The 19,821-nt window shown below is 34.8% G+C and overlaps 1 long non-coding RNA gene across 1 annotated transcript in view; it reads right to left on the bottom strand.

Moving 5' to 3' along the window:
- Positions 1-238: 238 nt before the first annotated feature.
- LOC123283747 (uncharacterized) overlaps positions 239-19,821 on the bottom strand; it is a 145,884-nt gene continuing 126,301 nt past the window's right edge. The window contains exons 3-5 of the long non-coding RNA XR_011493124.1: positions 4,269-4,467; positions 2,684-2,763; positions 239-1,486 (exon numbers count right to left, since the gene is read on the bottom strand). This is a non-coding gene — a long non-coding RNA (uncharacterized lncRNA). The remainder of the gene's footprint in view (positions 1,487-2,683; positions 2,764-4,268; positions 4,468-19,821) is intronic.

Genomic DNA, 19,821 nt, shown 5'->3' on the forward strand with positions numbered 1-19,821 from the left:
CTGTCTTGTATGTTGCAAGATGTTTAGTGGCATCACGGGCTTCTACTCACTAGATGCTAGAAGCACCTCCCACCATCACCACCAACATGTAGTGAAAATAAAAAATATCTCCAGATATTGCCAAATATACCTTGGGGGACAAAAATCACCTCTAATAGAGAGCCACTGACCGAGACTAAACACTGCTCTGGCCTCACATAAAAAAGCTTACAAAGCAAGACCCCAAAGAGCCAAATTACTTCCAAGTAACTTTAACATATTCCAGAACAAAGCACAAGAATATCTGTAGAAGTATAAACACAGATGGCATCCAACAAAGTAAAAATAACATCTGACATCCAATCAAAAATTACCATTCAAAGAAGCTGAAAAGTAGAAACCATTAGGACATGAAAAATTAACTAATTGAAACCTACTTAGAAATGGTACATGATAAAATTAGTAGACAAGGACATTAAAATAGTTATTATAATTGTATTACATATGTTCAAGAAGCAAGAGGAAATATGAGATATATAAGTAGAGATGTGAGATATAAAAAATACCCAAATCAAATTTCTAGAAATGAAAATTCAAATGATAGAGACTAAAACACATTAAACAGGATTAATGGTAGGTGAGACATTGCAGAAGGAAGGATTGTTGAACTTGAACATATAGTAATTGAAACCAACCAAAATAAAACACAGAAAGAAAAAAGGTTGAAAAATTGGACAGAGATTTAGGAAACTCGATATAATCAAACAAATGTGCAATTATAGTTCCTGAAGGAGGGGAATGAAGAGAAAGTAGAGCAAAAATATTTGAGGAAACAAAGGCCAAACATGTTCCAAATTTGATGAAAGGTATAACTCCATAGATCCAAGATACTCAAGGAGCTCTAAGCACAAAAAGAAGAAGAGAACTACACTAAGGTATATCATAATCAAATTAATTAAAAGGAGCAAAGAAGAAAAATGTTAAAAGCAGCTATAAGAAAAAGACACAACATAGACAACAAAGATAGATAAAAACGGCAGCAGATTTTTCATTGGAAACAAAGCCACTGAGAACACAGGGGAAAAATATTTTGGCTGTATTCTCAACCTGAAATTCTCTAACCAGTAGAATTACCTTTGAAAAATGAAAGAGAAATAGACTTTTCTAGACATACAAGAACTGAACAATTTCATTACCAGTAGACCTGTAATCCAAGAAATATTAAAGAAAACCCTTCAGGCAGAAGGAAAATTATACCAGATTAAAATGAAGAACTTCTGGGGGCCAGCCCGGTGGCACAGCGGTTAAGTTCACAGGTTCTGCTTCAGTGGCCCGAGGTTCACCAGTTCGGATCCCCGGTGCGGACATGGCACTGTTTGGCAAGCCTGGCTGTGTGGTAGGCATCCCACATATAAAGTAGAGGAAGATGGGCACGGATATTAGCTCAGGAACAGTCTTTCTCAGAAAAAAGAGGAGGCTTGGCAGCAGATGTTAGCTCAGGGCTAATCTTCCTCAAAAAAAAAAAAAATGAAGAACTTCAGAAATGGTACCATCTTTAGAAAGTGAGACGTTTTTCCTAACTACTTTAACTATTCAAAGGAAAAATAATAAAAATGCATTGTGATATTTATAACATATAGAAGTAAAATGCATGACAATAATAGTATGGAGGTCAAGGGGCAGAAATGAAAATATATCATAAGTTTCTTATACTCTTTGTGAAGCAGTATAATATCAAATGAAGGCAGATTGTAAAAATTAAGCAGCTATACTACAAATTCTAAAGCAAACACTAAAATAAGAAGAAAAGTTATATCTAATTAGCCAGCAAAGGAGATGAAATAGAATCATGAAAAAATTCAATTAATTAAAAAAAAATGGAAAATAAGGTGAACAAAGAACAGATTGGATACATAGAAAACCAGCAACTAGATGAAAGATTTAATTCCAATCATATCATTAAGGACAATAAATATAAAATGGCCTTAAAACTCCAGTTAAAAGTCAGAGATTGTCAAGTCGGAATAAAAAAGAAAGATCCAAGCTTATAAAACCCCTTTAAACATAAAGACACAAATAGATTAAAAAGTAAAAGCATGGGAAAAATATATCATATTAACTAGTCAAAATAAAGCTGGAGTGGCTAAATTAATATCAGAAAATGAAGATTTTAGAGAAAAAAATATTACCAGGAATAAATGAGGTCCCTTCATAATAATAGGTCAATTCTTCAAGAGGATATAATAATTCTAAATGTTTATATACTAAAAACAGAATTCAAAATATATGAATCAAAAACTAATTAACTGTAAGGAGAAATAAACAAAACCAAAGTTATGGTCATATATTTCAACATGCCTTTCACAATCATTGATCGAACACGTACAGAACACCAGTCAGTTTAGATAGTTTCAAGTGCACATGAAACACTTAACAATATGTTCCATATTCTGAGCTATAAAACATCTCAATAAATATAAAAGAGTTCATCTCATACAAAGTATACTATCTGACCACAATCGAAGTAAGTTAGATAGCAGTAACATTAACATATAAGAAAAATTGCCTAATTTTCTAAATTAAATACCAATTCATACATTCATTCCAGAGCAAGGAGGCAAGAAAAGCATCCAAGTTGGAACGGAAGCACTAAAACTGTGTCTATTTGCAGACCACAAAAAAGCTTCTAGAAACAATAACTGACCTGATCAGGGTGGTAGAATATATGATCAATCAAAAAAAAACAACTTGTACTTCATTAGAATAGCAAAGAACAATTGGAAACTGAAATTAAAAAAAAATTCCAATTACGATAATACCAAATGCATGAAATATTTAGAGATAAATCTGACAAAACATGGCAGGACCTCTACACAACAATTTACAAAACTTGTTGAGAGAATTTTCAAAAGACTTAAATAAATGGAAATACATTCTACACTCATGACTCAAGAGACTCAATATTTTGAGGTAAAAATTCTCTCATATAGATCAATAGATCCACAAAATCCCATTCAAAACATCAGCATACTTTTTATAGAAATTGACAAGCTAATTCTAAAATTCATATGAGAATGCAAAGGATATAGAAGAGACAAACAACTTTTAAAAAAAGAATAAAGTTGAACGAGTTTCACTATCTGACTTCAAATTTATTATAATGCCATATAATTAAGGCAATGTGGTATTGGCATAAAGACAGATCAATGAAACAGAACAGAGAGTCCGGAAATAGGCCCATCTATAGACGATCGATTGCTCTTGTTACAAAGTTTCATAGGCACCCAGAGAAAAAAGGGTAGTCTTTTCAACAAATTTTTCTGGAACAATCAGATATCTATATCCAAAAAAAAAAAAACCAACACCAAAAAAGAACTTTGATCCATCCCTTGTACCATTTAGAAACAATAGTTAAAAATGTATCAGTGATTTAAATGTAAATTTAAAACTATACAACAACATAAGAGAAGATCTTTGGGGCCTTGAATTAGGCATAAATTTCCTAGATATAAATCAAGAGGATGATCCATAAAAGAAAAAGCTGGAAAATTAGACCTCATAAAAAATAAAACCTTCTGCTCTTTAAAAGATATAATTAAATAAGCAAACGAGAGATTGGGAGAATATATTTGCAAAACACATTTCTGATAAAGAACTAGTATTTCAAATATGTAAGGACCTCTCAAAATACATAAGAACATAACCCAAGTTTTAAAAACGTGTGAATGATTTAAACAGATGCTTCACTAAAGAAGATATCTCCAAGAAATGAAAGGTTGAAAAGATGCTCAACAGTATTAGTTGAACACAGGAAAAGATGCTCGACATTGAAAGATAAATTAAACCCTCAATGTGATACTACACACTAACAGCCTGCTTAAAGCAGGTTCTCTCAGCACCGTGGACATTTTGGTCAGGATAAGTCTTTGTCGTTGAGGACTGTGTTATCCATTGCAGGGTTCAGCAGCATTCTCAGCCTATAGATTCCAGAAGCCTACTCCCCCTCTGACTTTCTCCAGGCATCGACAAATGTTCCCTATGGGACAAAATCATCCCAGGTTGAGAACCCTTGACCCATATGTGGCAACGACACTGCAAGCATGTTCTCACCATTATTAGACTTGTGCCACTTTCCCCTGCTCCACACTATTGCCTACATTATCTTCTAAAAACCAAATCTGATTATGTCTATCTGTTCCTTTAAAGACTTCTCCTGATTCTCAACTGACTTTTAAGAAAAATCCATATTCCCCACAAGTCCTATGTTTTTTATTTGTTTGTTTACTTACCTATCTTCTTCACCTTCTTTCTCCATGACTGCTCATATACAGTTTCCGGGTTGCAGCAAGTCAAACTCCTTGCTGAATATGCTGCATCCTTTCGTGCTTTCGCAGTTCAGAGCATTTGAGTATAGTGCTTTTTCCATGCAGAATACTCTCCTGTCACTTTATCCACTCTCATTACGCAGAAATCTCTTGGCCTGAAATTCTGCAATACGTAAAGTACATCTTCTCTGTGAAAATCTTACTGATGCCATGAAGCAGTATTATATTCAGGCTCTTAAGAGGGCAACTACCAGAAAACAGGTGAGAAAAAAAGACAGCTTGCTTTGCTGTTAGCATGACAGTCTATCTGAAAGTGGGAGTGTGTTTTCTCTCTGGCAGGGAGCAGAGGTTTATACGCTACACACATATAAGGGGGCGCTAGACTAGTTAATTGTTCTCAGTACTCACAAAAAGTTGTCCTCTGAGAGTAAGCAAGCCCAGGAAAAGTACATCGGTGGTCTCGAATTTTTCAAAACCACAGCAATTTAGGTCCTAGGCTTGCAATTCTTTGTTACATAAGAGTTGTAGAAATTTGTTAACCCTTTAAATTATTAGCTTTATTTGATGGGTTTCCATAGCACAGATTTTTCATACCTTGATTATAGACTTAGTATTTTTAACATTACATTTTTTCATACATTTTTGTCTCCCCAAATCAGTTACGAGCTCCTCAAAAGCAAAGCCAGTGTCTAATTTATCTCTTTTATCCTCAGTGTAGCACTGGTCATGTATGGTTGTGCTGTGTGTACACTGTTCAAAGGCACCCAGGCAAAGTGGTCACTGGTGGCCGAAACCCAATGTGTGTGCCCTACGAAAGAGCTGTGACAACTAGACAAAAAGGAAGACTTTCTCTAAATTGCAAAAAGGAGCTAATAGGCCAGCTGCAATGCTGCCCTAATGTCTATTATAACTCACGGTAGGTACCCAATTAAAGCTTGTCTAAATTCAGATTCCTCTCTCAGACAAATAGCAGATTCAGGGCTCTGCCCAGACTGGCCACCTCAGAATATCATGTCCTAAAGTGACTGGGAGAAAAGTTAAAAGAGATATAAAAACGAGGATTATGTATTATGTAAGTTCAGGCAAAGACAGAGTTGCTTCAGAAGGGTAAACTAGAGGAAAAGTCAGGCAACGTTACAGAGACACATGTGCAGATAGGTGACATTGATGATAGTAATAATAGTCCAAATGAATTAATTTCTTCCTGTTGAATTTTCACCTTTAATAAAATAAAGAGAAACGAACACGCTTGATTTGAAACACTTATTATAAAGAACTTTATAAGTACTTTCATAGGAATACAGTGACATCAAATAATGAAAAGCAACCTGCAAAAAGAACAATAAAAAAACCACTTACTTTTCAGGTAAAGAGATGAATAATATAAAGATAAAATGGAAGCAAAAATGTCATTTAACCTCAACCTTAAAAAAAGGAAATAATACAGGTTTAGACCAAATGTATGTTTTGGCAAAGTTCAAATTTTAGTGAAATCCGATAACGGCCAAGATTTTTATGCACTTGCAAAGTCAACTGGCCAAGAAGCAAAATAAATTTTTGTTTGAAAATTGGAAAGTCTATATAGTGAGGCTTCCTCTTACTAAATTTCATTTAGGTCACTGAATGAAGATTTCGTAAACATGATGAGTCTAATAGTATTTTGACAAACTCTGGGAAGAGTGGGGAAGTACTAAGTCATCCGAATCCTAGAAAAGATGATTCTTGACTTTTATTTATTTTTTTACAATATTATACGGTTTTTTCTAAAGAATACTCTTTGCACAGAGACTCTTAGGTTATATTCCATGAATCTTAGGTTATATTCCATGTAGACTAAATTTTGAGTAGATACTAGTACATATTATTTCCATGTTTGGTAATAAGAATGGCCACCAGATATCTGGATACCTGTTAATTGTGTATCAGTGAGAGTCCTGGAAAGAAATAAATGTCACAGATACATTCGAGGTTTGCAGCAAGTCAGAACTCCTTGCTGAATTTTTAAAAAGTGACTGTTTGCTAAGGGATGGGTAGTCTTTACGAAAAACACAAGGATAGTACTTCAGGGGCTTAAAGAGCTGGGAGCCATTATTATTCCATTTAAGGATAAGGGTGGAGATGATAATGAGCACGGGGCAAGAGAAAACTGGGTTGAGGGAGCTGTGTGACTTGCTGTGACCTTCAAGTGCTGCCCCTAGCCAGCCTGCAGTGACCCTGAAGGGAGGCAGCAGGGAATAAATACCCTGACCTCACTGGCCCTCCTCAGTGTCTGACTTCTGATGATGCTCCCGCAGGCTGTACCAACTGAGATTCAGAGAGCCTGTTAGTTTAGTGCATGTAGGTTGGGTCCCAGGACACACAACAGGATGAAAAAAGAGGAGATATCTAGTGTACTAGGTTAGGATTAAAAAAAGATATGTATTATGCAACTTAATTACACTTTTGTTGTTTACCATGTTACATTTTAAGCTGTTGTTTCGATAAATAATTTTGCTTTTCCTTTGTTGCTTAGCTAGTAATTTCTAATGAGATTGATCGTTTTCAACCTAAAATAAAGTTGTAAAAATAGAAACATCTTTATATTTTTGTTCTTCACTCGCTAAGCATCATTAAGGGGAAAAAACAAAAAAAAACCATTTATATACAAAATGCAATAATTTTACATTGGCTCAGGTTTTAATATCCTTTTTTTGAGATTTCATAGAAGTTGAGAATTTTGACACTTTAAAAATTATTTTGTGACAACTATGAAAGTACCTACAGCAGAAGACACACACTGGGGGTCATGGACTTCCTGAATCAGGAACCTTTAGTTTTCACAACTCACCTGACATTTGGTTTACGTAGATGATTACCTGGATCATCCCTAGATGACTCAAGCATATTAGTCATCATCTCTCATGGACATTGAAGTTTTCAGTATAAAATATAACTTTATAGCGTGCAAAACAGGTTTTAAATGAATATAGAAATGGAGGTACTGCTAAACAGTAGTAAATTTTTACAATTTATTTCTTTTATAACGTTTTTTGCCTTGTCCTTCAAAACAAAAATGTCTCTCTGATATTGTACTAACTTCAGGACTTTGTAGTTCAAATACTTTGTATCCACCAGACATTATTTCAACACATTATCTCAGGTTTCTGTGAATCTTAGTGGCATCGAAACTTTAGCAACCAGGTACATGTATACCCTGTTTTTGAGATCCCATTACTGGTGGTCTCAAGGCCAGGAGAAATTGCCTTACATGTGGAGTCTCCTTGCCAACAGAAAGAACGTTACTTTCTTCCAAGCTACCAGAGAAAGAAAAGAAAAGTGAAGCAAGGTATCCATTCACAAGAACTACTTCAATTTAGTTCAACATTGTGTATAATCCATGGTTAGTCCTGCTAATTTCCTTGAAGCTTCGATCTATGACTTCTTTCTAGTTGGCTGTGAGATTGATAACTCTGAAATGATATATTCTCTATTGTTCCTGATGCCATCACCAGTCAGTACTGATAGCATCATCATGTTGATTTTTAGTTTCAAATGGTTCCATCCAAAACTTTGTGGTTTCTTCTAGAAAGGCAAACATCAGCTGCTATACTACTTACCACAATAGTCATATATTAAAAATGTACTTTAAATAGTTTTTGTAGGTCATAAATTAAAACAACATGCCCAAAGTTTGAATAAAATAATACATGTGCTTTACCATATGGGAAAATGTACTCAGGATGGATTTATTGGACTTGGACCATGTGTTCTGCATTATCCATTAAGAACCATTCTCTCCCATAAGGCCAGGGTGTAGAAATTCTGAAAGGACACTGTCATTGGCATTGCTCCGTGTGAATCCCAGCATAGCTGACTCAGAAGAGAGTGTTCAACGATGAGATAATGAAAAACACCAACTTTTACTCTCAAGACTTAGTCATAGTAGATTTTTTAAGAGAGATCAAAGGTAATGATTTTAGCAATAATAATATGTATTTGTTTACTTATTTATTTAACTCCTTAAGAGTACAATTCAGGCCCCAGCTTTTGGTCGTCCAATTATATAAAATTTCATGTAATATTTAAAAACTAAGTCCAAGTATGTTGTTTCCTTAGAAGTAATGGATTGAAATGCAATGTTACCAAATACCTCTCTCCTCTTTACTGATCGTTTTCTGTCAAATAACTGTACAAAGAGACTCCAAATTTGAAGGCTGCCATGAATATAAAAATGGGATTTTGATACATTATTCCAGGTAAATATATAAGTGTTTATGTTAAGTTTTCACTTGTTTCATCTTACATTGAGAAATTCCTGCACTGTTTGCCATCAGTTTGTTACAGGTCTCTGACAACCCAGAGGGAATGATTTAATTGTTCATACAGCCCTATATTTGATAGGAAATACAACTCTATAAACATGAAATAACTATAAGGAAGAAGGCTGTGATTTTAGATAAGCAGACTGTATTCTCTGTCTTCCATTGTTTGCATAAAAAAGGAAATTAGAACTTAAGCTGCCCAGTTTTTCTCTACTGTTGCTGACAGACCAGTCAGCAGATGTATTTCAGAAGAAGCATTAATCAAGCTCCTGAATTCTCCTAGCCAGTTGAGCCATAAGACATATGGAATCATGAGCAATACCAAGAGTTCAGTATCCTTGAAGAATTAATGAGTTAAGAAAGAGAGGCCATTTCAAATTTTTTAGAATATTTCTTTGGGTTTGCCATTATTATTCAGTAAATGAATAAATGGCTCTTTGCAAATTCAGTACATAAAAAATATTGCAACCGACATCAGTGCCAATGTTCATGAGAAACATTATTTTGGCTGTTCCTTTTCCAATGACCATTAAGAAAAACTAGATAATATGAAATGCCTCCATTCTAAAAGAATATTTAACAAATTTATATATATAAAGACATCAAATAATCACCAAAACCATAAAATAATTCTATAGGAATGTGTGGCTTTCTAGATTGGTATTAGATTAAGTTCTCTGCTATGACCACAGTATTTAGCAGGAAACATTTTACATTTATGAGTATCCCAAGATGTGCCTATATAGGAAATTCAATTCTTTTGTTTACCGTCTTTGCTTTCTTTTCCTTTGGCATTCTGATTTAATTTAATTTTTATTTGGGGGAGCCGGAGATGTCTTTGTACACTAAGACAAGTTATCTGAATTTACAAAACAGTACTTCTTTATTTTATATTTTGATTTTTATAATTTCACTTATTAATCTCTTCAGTATTAAGATGCTACTTATAAATGATTCTTTTAAGTCAAAATGAAAGACTTCATATACTGTTTCATTATTTTGATGACCGGAATTGTCAAAAAGGCAGATGCACAGCATGCATTTTTATTATACTCTTAAATGTAAATTCTACTTCAGAAAGAGGTAAAGAACTGTTAGGGGGAAAGCTTGGCTAGGCTTCCTGATGACTTCTGTGGAAATCTTGTGATTTCATTTATTAGAGGCATTAAAGAGAGGACTCCCGAGAAAAAAAAGGAGAAGGAAAATCAAATCCAACATAACCCACACTTTAGGATGGAGATACGGCAGTGGGTGGTTTCTATACATGTTGCATTTGAGGCCGAGTGAGACATCCCAGTGGAAATGTCAATTTGCTGTTGGATTTCCAGGTCAGGAACTCAGGAGGCGATCCTCAATTTAGATATGCAGATTCACCAACCATTCGACTAAAGATGGTAATTAAATCGTGGGAGTATATTAGTTTGCCATGGGAGAATGTGTATAGTGAGACAAAAAGAGAACCTAAGAGAATATTTAAAAACAGGGTAATTCAGGAAATAAATTTATCAATATAAATTAAGAGATACACAAACATTCAGACACTTTAATGCAAAAATATGACTTTAGGAATTTATCTACAAGACTAATCCTTAATTCAGAAATAACCCAATGCTTGAAAATGTGTATCATTAAAAACAATGAAAAAAATCAACTTAAACAAAAATAAGGAAATGGCTGTAAATAATGTTATATCCCTTTAAAAATATATTATAGAGCCATTGAATTTTTATAAAAGTGTTTTTAGTAACACAGACAACTAGTTGTCATAATAGTAAATGGAAAAATAGCTATGAACTCACTCATCCAACTTGAGCTCAACTGTTAAAATACACACACACACACACACAAAACAGACTCATAAAAATTATTCCCAGTGTTTCTCTCTCAGAAGAAGATTCCCTTAGTTATATTCTAATCTATCTCAAATTTTCTACAAAAATCCCTATTTTGAAAACTTTTACAAATTTTTCAATATTTTTATAGGACACTAGTTATTTGTGTCTGCACAGCATGTGTAGTCACCCGTTTTTGTAAAAGAGTATCTCTCTTTTTTGTGGTGTTTATTTTAATTGTGGAGGGCTCCCCTGATCTATGCAAGTTTGGGTATATACCATGAACTGACCAATCAGAGTACTCCATTTACTTGAACATAGACATTAGGACATGGATGGGCATATGATTCAAATTAGAACTATCAGTCATCCTCACAGATTCTTTGGAATAATTGAGAAATGGCATTCCATTTGATTTGGGACCATTACTGTAAAGGTAACGTAAGTCTCAAACTGTGGGTGATCATTTTTACTTAAAAATGAAGCCAACACAAAGGAACGCAGAGCCTAGAGCTGGAGAAAGAGTCCTGTTATTTGAATCCCTGGATGCTGCCACGCTGAAATGAGTCACCCTGACCTGTGAGTAACAATTGAGGGGGAAGGTGGAAGCTAGTTTGGTTTTCTATCACTTACAAATGAAAAATCAAACCACAATGGACCAACATCATAACAAAGGGCCAATCCTGATGAATCCACCTCACAGGTCTTCTCTCCCCAGTTCTCATCCAATGACCTTACAGCGAAGGCCTGATGGAGAGCAGAAGGCATTGGGCGAGCGCAATGGCAGAGCTGAAATCCAGAAAGGGGCTCGGATTGCTCCATTTACACTTTACTTATTGAGATGATGCCTGACACCCACATTATCACCAATATTCACTGTCCACACCACACTCCACATGAACCTCAAAACAAAAGATTGAAGAAGATACCTGGTGAAGTCAAATCACTATCTGGAAAAAATAACTAATGATGTATCCATTTGCCAGCTATCTGTCTTCTGGGATTATTCTAATTAGGGACCAGGAGTGAGAAATTGGATAGGTGGTGGATGGCAGATGACTCATTATTTCTCTACCTTCCTTTTTGTGTAGTAGCCTATTCAGGACTTTTTTGTTTTTAATGAGTAGCGTAATACTGCTCATTTTGGCTAATCCTAATTTGTCTGTACTGAAAGGAGTGATGATTTTTTCACAAGCAATTTCCCCTCTGATTCCTAGAGCCAACTCAGAGAATAGATGGGCAAAAATATTACAAAAAAAGCAAAAATAAAGATAAAAAAGTGAAGTAATGAAAGGATATCTGGGGCAGTTACCTGAACCCTAAACTAAGACAAACTGTGATTGAACAGAAAGTTAACTTCCTGGCTGAAACAAAAGTCGGGTAGCCTTTTTATCTAATGAAATATGATTTGTTTTCAACATGTGGTTTATACTATTATAGACAGGTATTTCTTTTCAGGACTTACTATCATAATATTTGTGATTTTTCATTATTTTTGACAGTCCTTATTGCTTTACTTAAACTGCATATGGCTTTTACTTCCTGCCATGTATGGATTTTTTTAAAGCATTATTAAAAATTTTGGCATCTGCTTGCCAATGAAAAATTAAGAAAGTTATTAATTATCTAAAATGTTTTATGATCTCAACATTCTGAAGATGAAGGCTGTCAGTAATAACCAAAATGTTCAAAAATTCAATTATCAATCCATAGGACATAGATAAGATTACATAGTCGTACAGACTTAATAACTTAATAGCCAAAGTCACATATGCTGTCTACTTGACGAGTTAACCCACATGGTAATATCAGAAAAACTTTGAACCCACACTAGTAAGGATGCTGAGTTTAACTGATTTGGTCAAGAAGGAATTCATTGATGATTTTAGAGAAACTATAAGAGTATTAATACAAGTCATTAGTATCTTTCCAGAGAAATTTTAAAATTAAATGAATATAAAAGGTTGCTTCTTCTAGGTCTACTTTCTAATAGTGAATGCACTTTGAAAAACAAATAACCAAAGCCCTCTTATTCCGTTTAAATTGTGGGTGTTTATTATTCAAAAGTAGAAAGATTTCATTTATTTTTCAGTCCAGGAAAAAGAATCACACCCTGAGTGTCAATCATCAAAATTTATGCAGTTTTCCAAACAGTGAAAAACAAATCCAGGCTCTTAGTTGAATTAAGTTTGGCATATACTCTATAAATACTCTGTGGCCAACAAGAGTGTTTATAAAGTAGTGGAAAGCTTAAAGAACAGAGTAGTACTGGTTTAATTCTAAACAAAAATTTATAACAAATCCAGTGATTTCATGAAATGGCCATATGTTTCCCATGAATATATTTTCAAGGTATTTAGATGTCAATTAACAATTACTTTACTAAGTAGAAATAAATTTTCTATTCATGTTAGTGGATGAAATTTAAACATTTAAATTCTGAAGAGAGTAAAAAGGGAGTCACTAGAAGACAGCCTCTCTGCATTTTTCCTTTTCAGCATAAAAATACATTGTCTGTAGTAAATTATAAAATGTAAAGCCCCTTATCTACCTTTCATCACCACCTTGAAAGAGTAAACAGACTTCATTCGTGTTATTTCATGACGTTTTTATGAAGAATGTCAATCTCTTCACAGTTGGTACATTAGATGGTTCTGGTTCTGCTCAGTCCGTAGTAATTATGTCCAAAGTGTCTCCCTGTCATTGCCTGGCACACCATGTCAATAAGCATATGTGATGCAAAGGACTGAAGAATTAGTCAGATGGACATGGTTTCTATCTTTTACTAGCCAGACAATCCAGGAAAAATTAGTCTTCATGAAACTTCAGTTGAGTCCTTTGTAAAGTGGATATAGTAATACCAGCTATTGCTTGATTGTTGGGAAGATAAAGGGATTTATTAGAGTTAAGCACTCTCATCATGCTGGACACCTAGAAAGACCTCAGTGAAGTCAGTTCTCTTTTGTACTTGAAATGCCATTTCCTCTGCTGTCTTTCTATGTTCCATCAGCCGGAATTAAGGGCTTCCTGTTCGATATATCCCCGTTGTGGTATTGTGCTATATCCAAAAACGTGTCTTGGCCATCATTTGGAGTTTCCACATCTATCACAGAAACTATGAAATTGTTAAATTTTACACTGACTTTAAAAGAATGAGAATAAGTTAACAGTGTTAAAATTATAGAGCAAAACTCAAGATTCAAGTTAGAAGAAAGGTTAAAATTAGATGTAAAAACTTAAAAATCAGAAGAGAAGAAGAATATTAAAACAGAAGTATAAAAATGTGTAGTTACAGCAAGGCCAAAATTATAACAATAAAATCCATAAGGCAAAAACTTAAGACTGCTAAGCTTGTGACTGTAAAGGGGATAAAACAAAAGAAATAAGGTAAGAAATAAAATAATAGTTTGTTTTTAAAGTTGTAACTTTTAAAGAGCTTTAGGAATAAATTAAAATAGATAATAATACATAAATCTAAAGAATGAATATTAAAATAAAGAAATAAAAATCCAAAGATATTAGAAAGTTAAAGATGCACAAGACAAAATAAAATATTTATTTCAAATCAAGTGATAAAAACGAGAATATAAATAATAGCTAATTTTAAAATGGTATGATTTAAAAGCTGAAACCAGGAAGCCTAAATTATGAGAAAGATAAGATAGTCCAAAGGAGAAAACAGTTAAAAATGCCATCACTCAATATTTTGTAGAATATCAAAACATTACCCAAATGCAAAACAGATATTGCTATAAAATAAACACGTAATTTAATATATATATTATTTACAATATATAAATGAACAACATATACCATATATATAAACAACATATGTATATAAACAACATAAAATTATCACACAGTAAACAATCAGGAATAGAATGAAGAAAAGATCCCAGAACATTTTGCCCTGTGGTCTGGGCTATGGGCTGGATTTCAAACAATTGTCAAGGGGAAAGACAACTTGAAACAATTGTCATAAATATTTTGCCTCATGATTTTTTCCCCTATCTTCTGCAAGGCAAAATAGTCAGCAAAGCAAGGCAGGGACACTGGACGTTCTGAATGTAGAATCACGTATGGAGACTGTGTTTGCGGGTGGACTGTAAGAGTGGGGAAAATGAGGAGAGGTAAATGGAAGAGACTGAGACAGTTGAGTGGCAGGTTGACTGTTCTTTGTACATAACGGTGAATGAGAAGATCTGACGCGTATGGATGTGAGAGGGAGCCGAGAAGGAGAGACGTGCATATGAAAAATGATGTCGGGGTCTATGGACTTTATCTCATTTAATGTCTTTCTGGAAGTGCAAACCAATTTTGGAATTCCTTTTTCAGTTTATTTTATAATTTTTTGGAGTGAGGATGCTATCTGGAGAGTGGTTCCTAAAATGTGATGCCAATCTGTAAAGTCTTGGTTATAGTTTCAATGGTATTTCCATCACCCACACAGACAAAGTGTTGGTTAGAATGGTGATCCTGAAACCTTACCCTAGAAGGTCCTAGAGGGTTGTCCATCTTTGATCCCCTATACTTGGCACAATGTCTTTATTGTGATAAGGACTTAATAAAATTCTCTTCAACCGGTGCTGGAAATATATTTTGAATTCCAAGACTTCTTTATACAAACACATTCTAAAGAGGAATTTATCCATTGATTGTGATTGTCAAGCAATCTTTCCTATTTCTCACTTCCCAAGGGTGCTCATTAGTTTTAAAGCTGCTGATAGAAACATGGTCAAAAGACTGTAAGGAATTTAGCACCGCATTTTTGTTTAAATTATGTGTGAACATTTCTGGATCAACGCTTTTTCTCTGAATGAAAACAACAGTCTTTCAGAGCATATTTTGTACAGAAATGAAATGGAAAATATAAGCATTAAAAACAAGATACGAGACAATTTAGAAGAGAAATGTATTACTCTATTCGGGACACCAGTAACGAAAATTGTTGAATTACGTTTTCTAACTTACAATGTGTTTTACTGCAAAAAAATTAAAACACAAAGTTTGGAAACTTTCTCCAAGATAATTTGCCTTTTACTAATCTGTGCTCCTGTGTAGCTGAATTAATGGCAGGAATTCAATACCGGGGTCTATGGGTTTTCTGTGTGTAAGCCTTTTATTTTGATTTTACTCAAATGAATATTAAGGCTTGCTCAGTCTACAGCCCCTGATGGCATCCTTTCTGTCAGGGGCTTCACTCATCCCTTTCCTCCCAGATTATTTTCATCAACCTCCCCACTCCTTTCCTTGCATCAGCTTTTAAACATGAACGAAAAACAAATACTAAACAAACATGATCAAGTCTTTCCCATTTTAAGAAAAGTAAAACCCTTCTTCCTTGGTTCCACCTTTCCCTCCAACTACCCACTCCTCTGCTCAAAGCTAAACTTCTGAAAAGCTTTAAACACACTGACAGTCTCTACAACCCCACTTACTTGCTGCATAAAACCATTCCGATCTGATTCCCACCCATATGATTCCAATGAAACTATTATTAAACGTTGCTAATTATGACCCATGGATTATCTTTGATATATTTTTGTTGGACCCCATGGAAACATTTGAAATATGCTGTTGATCACAACTTTCTTGAAAAATACTTTCTCCCACCTCTACCTCATTTGGCTTCCAAGATCACTAGAAACCCCTGGATTTCATTCTATCTCTGGCAAATTCTTGGTCGGTCTCTCTTGCTCTTCATCTATTCAAACTCTGAATGTTGGAGTTATTACGGCTTACTAAATGCTCTTCTTTCATTCTATCCTATCTTCTGTGTTCACCACAGAGATTCCCATGGCTTCAATTATTATTTATATGGAAAGGATTCTTAGAATATATAATTCTCCGAGCTACAATGTTGTATGCTTAGCTTCTTCCTCGACTTTCAGTTCAAATGGGTTTTCCTCGGGTACTTTAAACTCAAAATACTTAAAATGGAACTCACAATTCCAATTCTCCCTCTAACCCCCCAAATACTGGCCCTGTTCTGTTTCCAGATCAATAAATGGTACCAGCTAGAAACCCAGGAATCATCCTTGAACTTTAGATTTCCTTTTAGGAAGAAAAGTGTTATTTATTTTACAACACGTCTTTATGGCCTAATTGAATGTTAAAAGACTGCTCCCGTTCAGTCCATGTTCAGCTCATGATCAGTTCATGACCTAGAATGAAGGGGGAGTACAAATGAAGGATGCAATTGCTTGCATTAAAAAAAAAGGAAAGGAATTCATTTTAAATTGTGCTTTTCTTTTTTAAGAAAGCAGTGTGTAGTGAGCAGCACTATAAAAAAAAGTGGAAGGAGGGTTAGATGTAAGAAGGGAAAAGATAAGATCAAGTCACATGGTTTAGGGACATAGCTGCAGAATAATGAAAACCAGGGATAAACTCATGATGGCAGGGAAGGCTGAGGAAGTCTTAAGATAAAGGATGACTAATACTCTAAACTTGATGCTATTCTGTTACATTCTTCTATGACTCACCATTTTGAATAAAAGTCTGATATACTACAATGCTTTATGATATTACTGGTTACTAGAAACAAAGAATTTTATGACACATTTGATGGAAGATGGGACAGAAAGTCATAGGACATTTAATGTATAATAAAGACTGAGAATTCAGAAGAGACAGGATGTAAGTATCAGATCACTAAGAGACCTACCAGTTACACAAGAATCTCAAGAAATAGTGCGAACAGAAAGGGGGAAATAGATTTCTCAGTTTGGGGGCCTGGGACCTATAGTCAATTATTTTAAAAGTTCAGTGGTAAAGGTAACTTCAGAGAGTTGTAAGATTTTGGAGTACATGAGCTTCTAACCCTTGGATCATATGATAAACTATTCAACCTACTTTCTAAATATCTCATTAATATATCTATTTTACTCCATTTCTATTCCTACCACCAATATTGAAATAATCTCTGAAATTTTCTTGCCCTTTACACTCTTTCTCCCTTCCAATCCATCTTCAACTCCCATAACACATCCTTCCTTTGTAATGCTAACCAGAGTGAACACTTTAAAAATAATATTATCTGAGAGTTTCAGTGTTTTAGTAGGCAAGAATAATATTCATGTGGCTTATGATATATTTGGACTTACTTTCACCACGTTATTAAGGTTTTATGTTTACTATGCTATTTTTCTTCTCTTTACTAACAACAGTTAGATTGATAAAAATGTTCTTAAATTTGTACTTCAACCTTATCCTTGTATTATTTTAGGGGTAGGCATAAAATGTAAATGCAAATGTAAATGTAAAATGTAAAAATGTAAATGTAAAAAATGCATACTTTTTTGCATGCAGGCCCAAATTTTCTCGTCTTTCTAACCAACTCTAAAGTTGACTTGTATTTCTCCCCACATCTGCCGCACTGTGAGAGAATACATTTCTGTTGTCTTAATCCACTCACTCAATTTGTGGGACTTTGTTCCAGCAGCCACAGGAAACTGATACAGCCCATCTTCCTACCAGGCTCAGGGTGCTCTCTTCTCTGAGGGAAAATTCTGCACCCGGAATTTTTCACTAGCTTAGTTAACTTCATCTTTGAAATGTCATTTTGGCTAAATGTTACTTTCTCTCTGCCCTCCATCACCAGGTAGGATTATGTGGACAGAAATCTCATTTTGCTCAACTTCTACCTACCTGAGCGTTTCCTGTTAGACATCTGCCTAAGCTGCTCTTTATTTACATAACCACAGCACGTAGAAGTTTCTCAAGTGGAAGTGAGAAAAGGCAAGTGTTAGGGTGTGAAGAAAATAATCACGCTAGGTATCAAAAGTTCCCCGGTTCCAGGAGAAGGGCCTGGTGGCTAACAACCAGGAAGTGCAGAGAATGTCATAAACTGAAAGCATGATTACCAATAAGTTTGGCAATGATTCTGTAGAATGGGGTTGGAGAAAGAATCACACAAATTTACATGAGCCAGAATACTCACAAATAGACAAAACTTGGTCAGATAAAGAAAACAAAAAGGCATCTTCTGATTTACAAACAGAACTTTGGAAAAAAGTTGTTCTGCCACTGCAGCAAAATTGCCTTCACCATGAGGAGAATTCATTATTCTTGGTGATCCTTACTGTTCAGTGGAGACTGACGACAGCCACTACATCCAAGCATGGCCTTTCCTTGGTGCTAAGTATGTAAAGCATTGAGCTGCAGACCCAGGTTCCTCCAAATGAGAATACACAGATGAGTAAACCCTTAACAAAACGGTACAAGTTTTAAAGTAGAGTAGGTGGACATAAAAAGTTTCTCTCTCAGGATGTAAAATCAGTAAGCCACAAATACTTTTTGGTGACCACAGACATGAGGAATTTCCCCTTAAAGTTGAAGTGCTTTCATTTAATATTCAACACCAAAATCATTTCCACTATTTCTTTTATCTCTAAATCAACACATGCCCTTGAGACTCCCATCAGCTAAAATAAGCCTATCTTTCTTCTAGTGCCACACTGGGTCTTGTAATGACTGATGATGCACAGTGGCAGTGGTGAACTCTTTACTGAATGAGGTGTTCTATATAGACACATATCACTCCTACTTATAATCTAAACCAAGTTTTTCCAGGATCTTAATATAAGTCATCTTCCACTGAATGCTTTAACTACTTTTCAGGGGGTGTTTAACAGTATGTAATTCCAGGAAAATGAGTTATTCTGGGCCTTTTAATTTTCTAAAGAATTGAGGCTATATCTTTTCATGCATCAAAATTTTTATATTTTTATTTTATGACCACATTTTTAGAATTACGGATGATTAAGGTAACTGTCTTTCTGAAAAGAGCATTAAGGAGATCCACCATGAGTTAAAGACATAGACTTAGTAAATGCGAACTTGTGATAATTACTTTAATCACAGGTATAAAGCATCAATAAGATATTTTCTATAATAAAATATCACAAACTTATAGGAAAAAAGCATTTTCTCATAAATCTTTGCCACTGTGTCTGACTGAAAATTGGCCGGGCCGCTTAACTGATAGCTGATGAGTCTGCGTTTCAATTGAGAAGCAGCTGACCTGAGCTGAATCTGCCCCTCAAGCTGTAGGTTTTCAGGCCAGCCATGTAGCTCTTCCCCAAGTTTGTCTCATCTCCTTGGACCAGAGGGACAGCAGGATGCTCTTCTCTTGATGGCAGAAGTGCAAGAGAGCGAGCCCATTGGTCATGTTCTTTGCCATTAGTTGTGTCACCTTCACTCATATCCATTGGCTAAGCCCAAAGGGGGAGAAAAGTAGAGCCCACCTTCTGTAGGAGGACTTACAAAATTATGTGACAAAGCGTATGAATACAGAGAGTGATGAACAATTAAGACACAATAATTCAATTTGCCACAAGCATCTTTTTAATTCTATTTATAATTTGATTCTCAATTGTTTTCAGT

Source organism: Equus asinus, chromosome 12 (genome assembly GCF_041296235.1).
Source record: "Equus asinus isolate D_3611 breed Donkey chromosome 12, EquAss-T2T_v2, whole genome shotgun sequence".
NCBI classification, from domain to species: domain Eukaryota; kingdom Metazoa; phylum Chordata; class Mammalia; order Perissodactyla; family Equidae; genus Equus; species Equus asinus.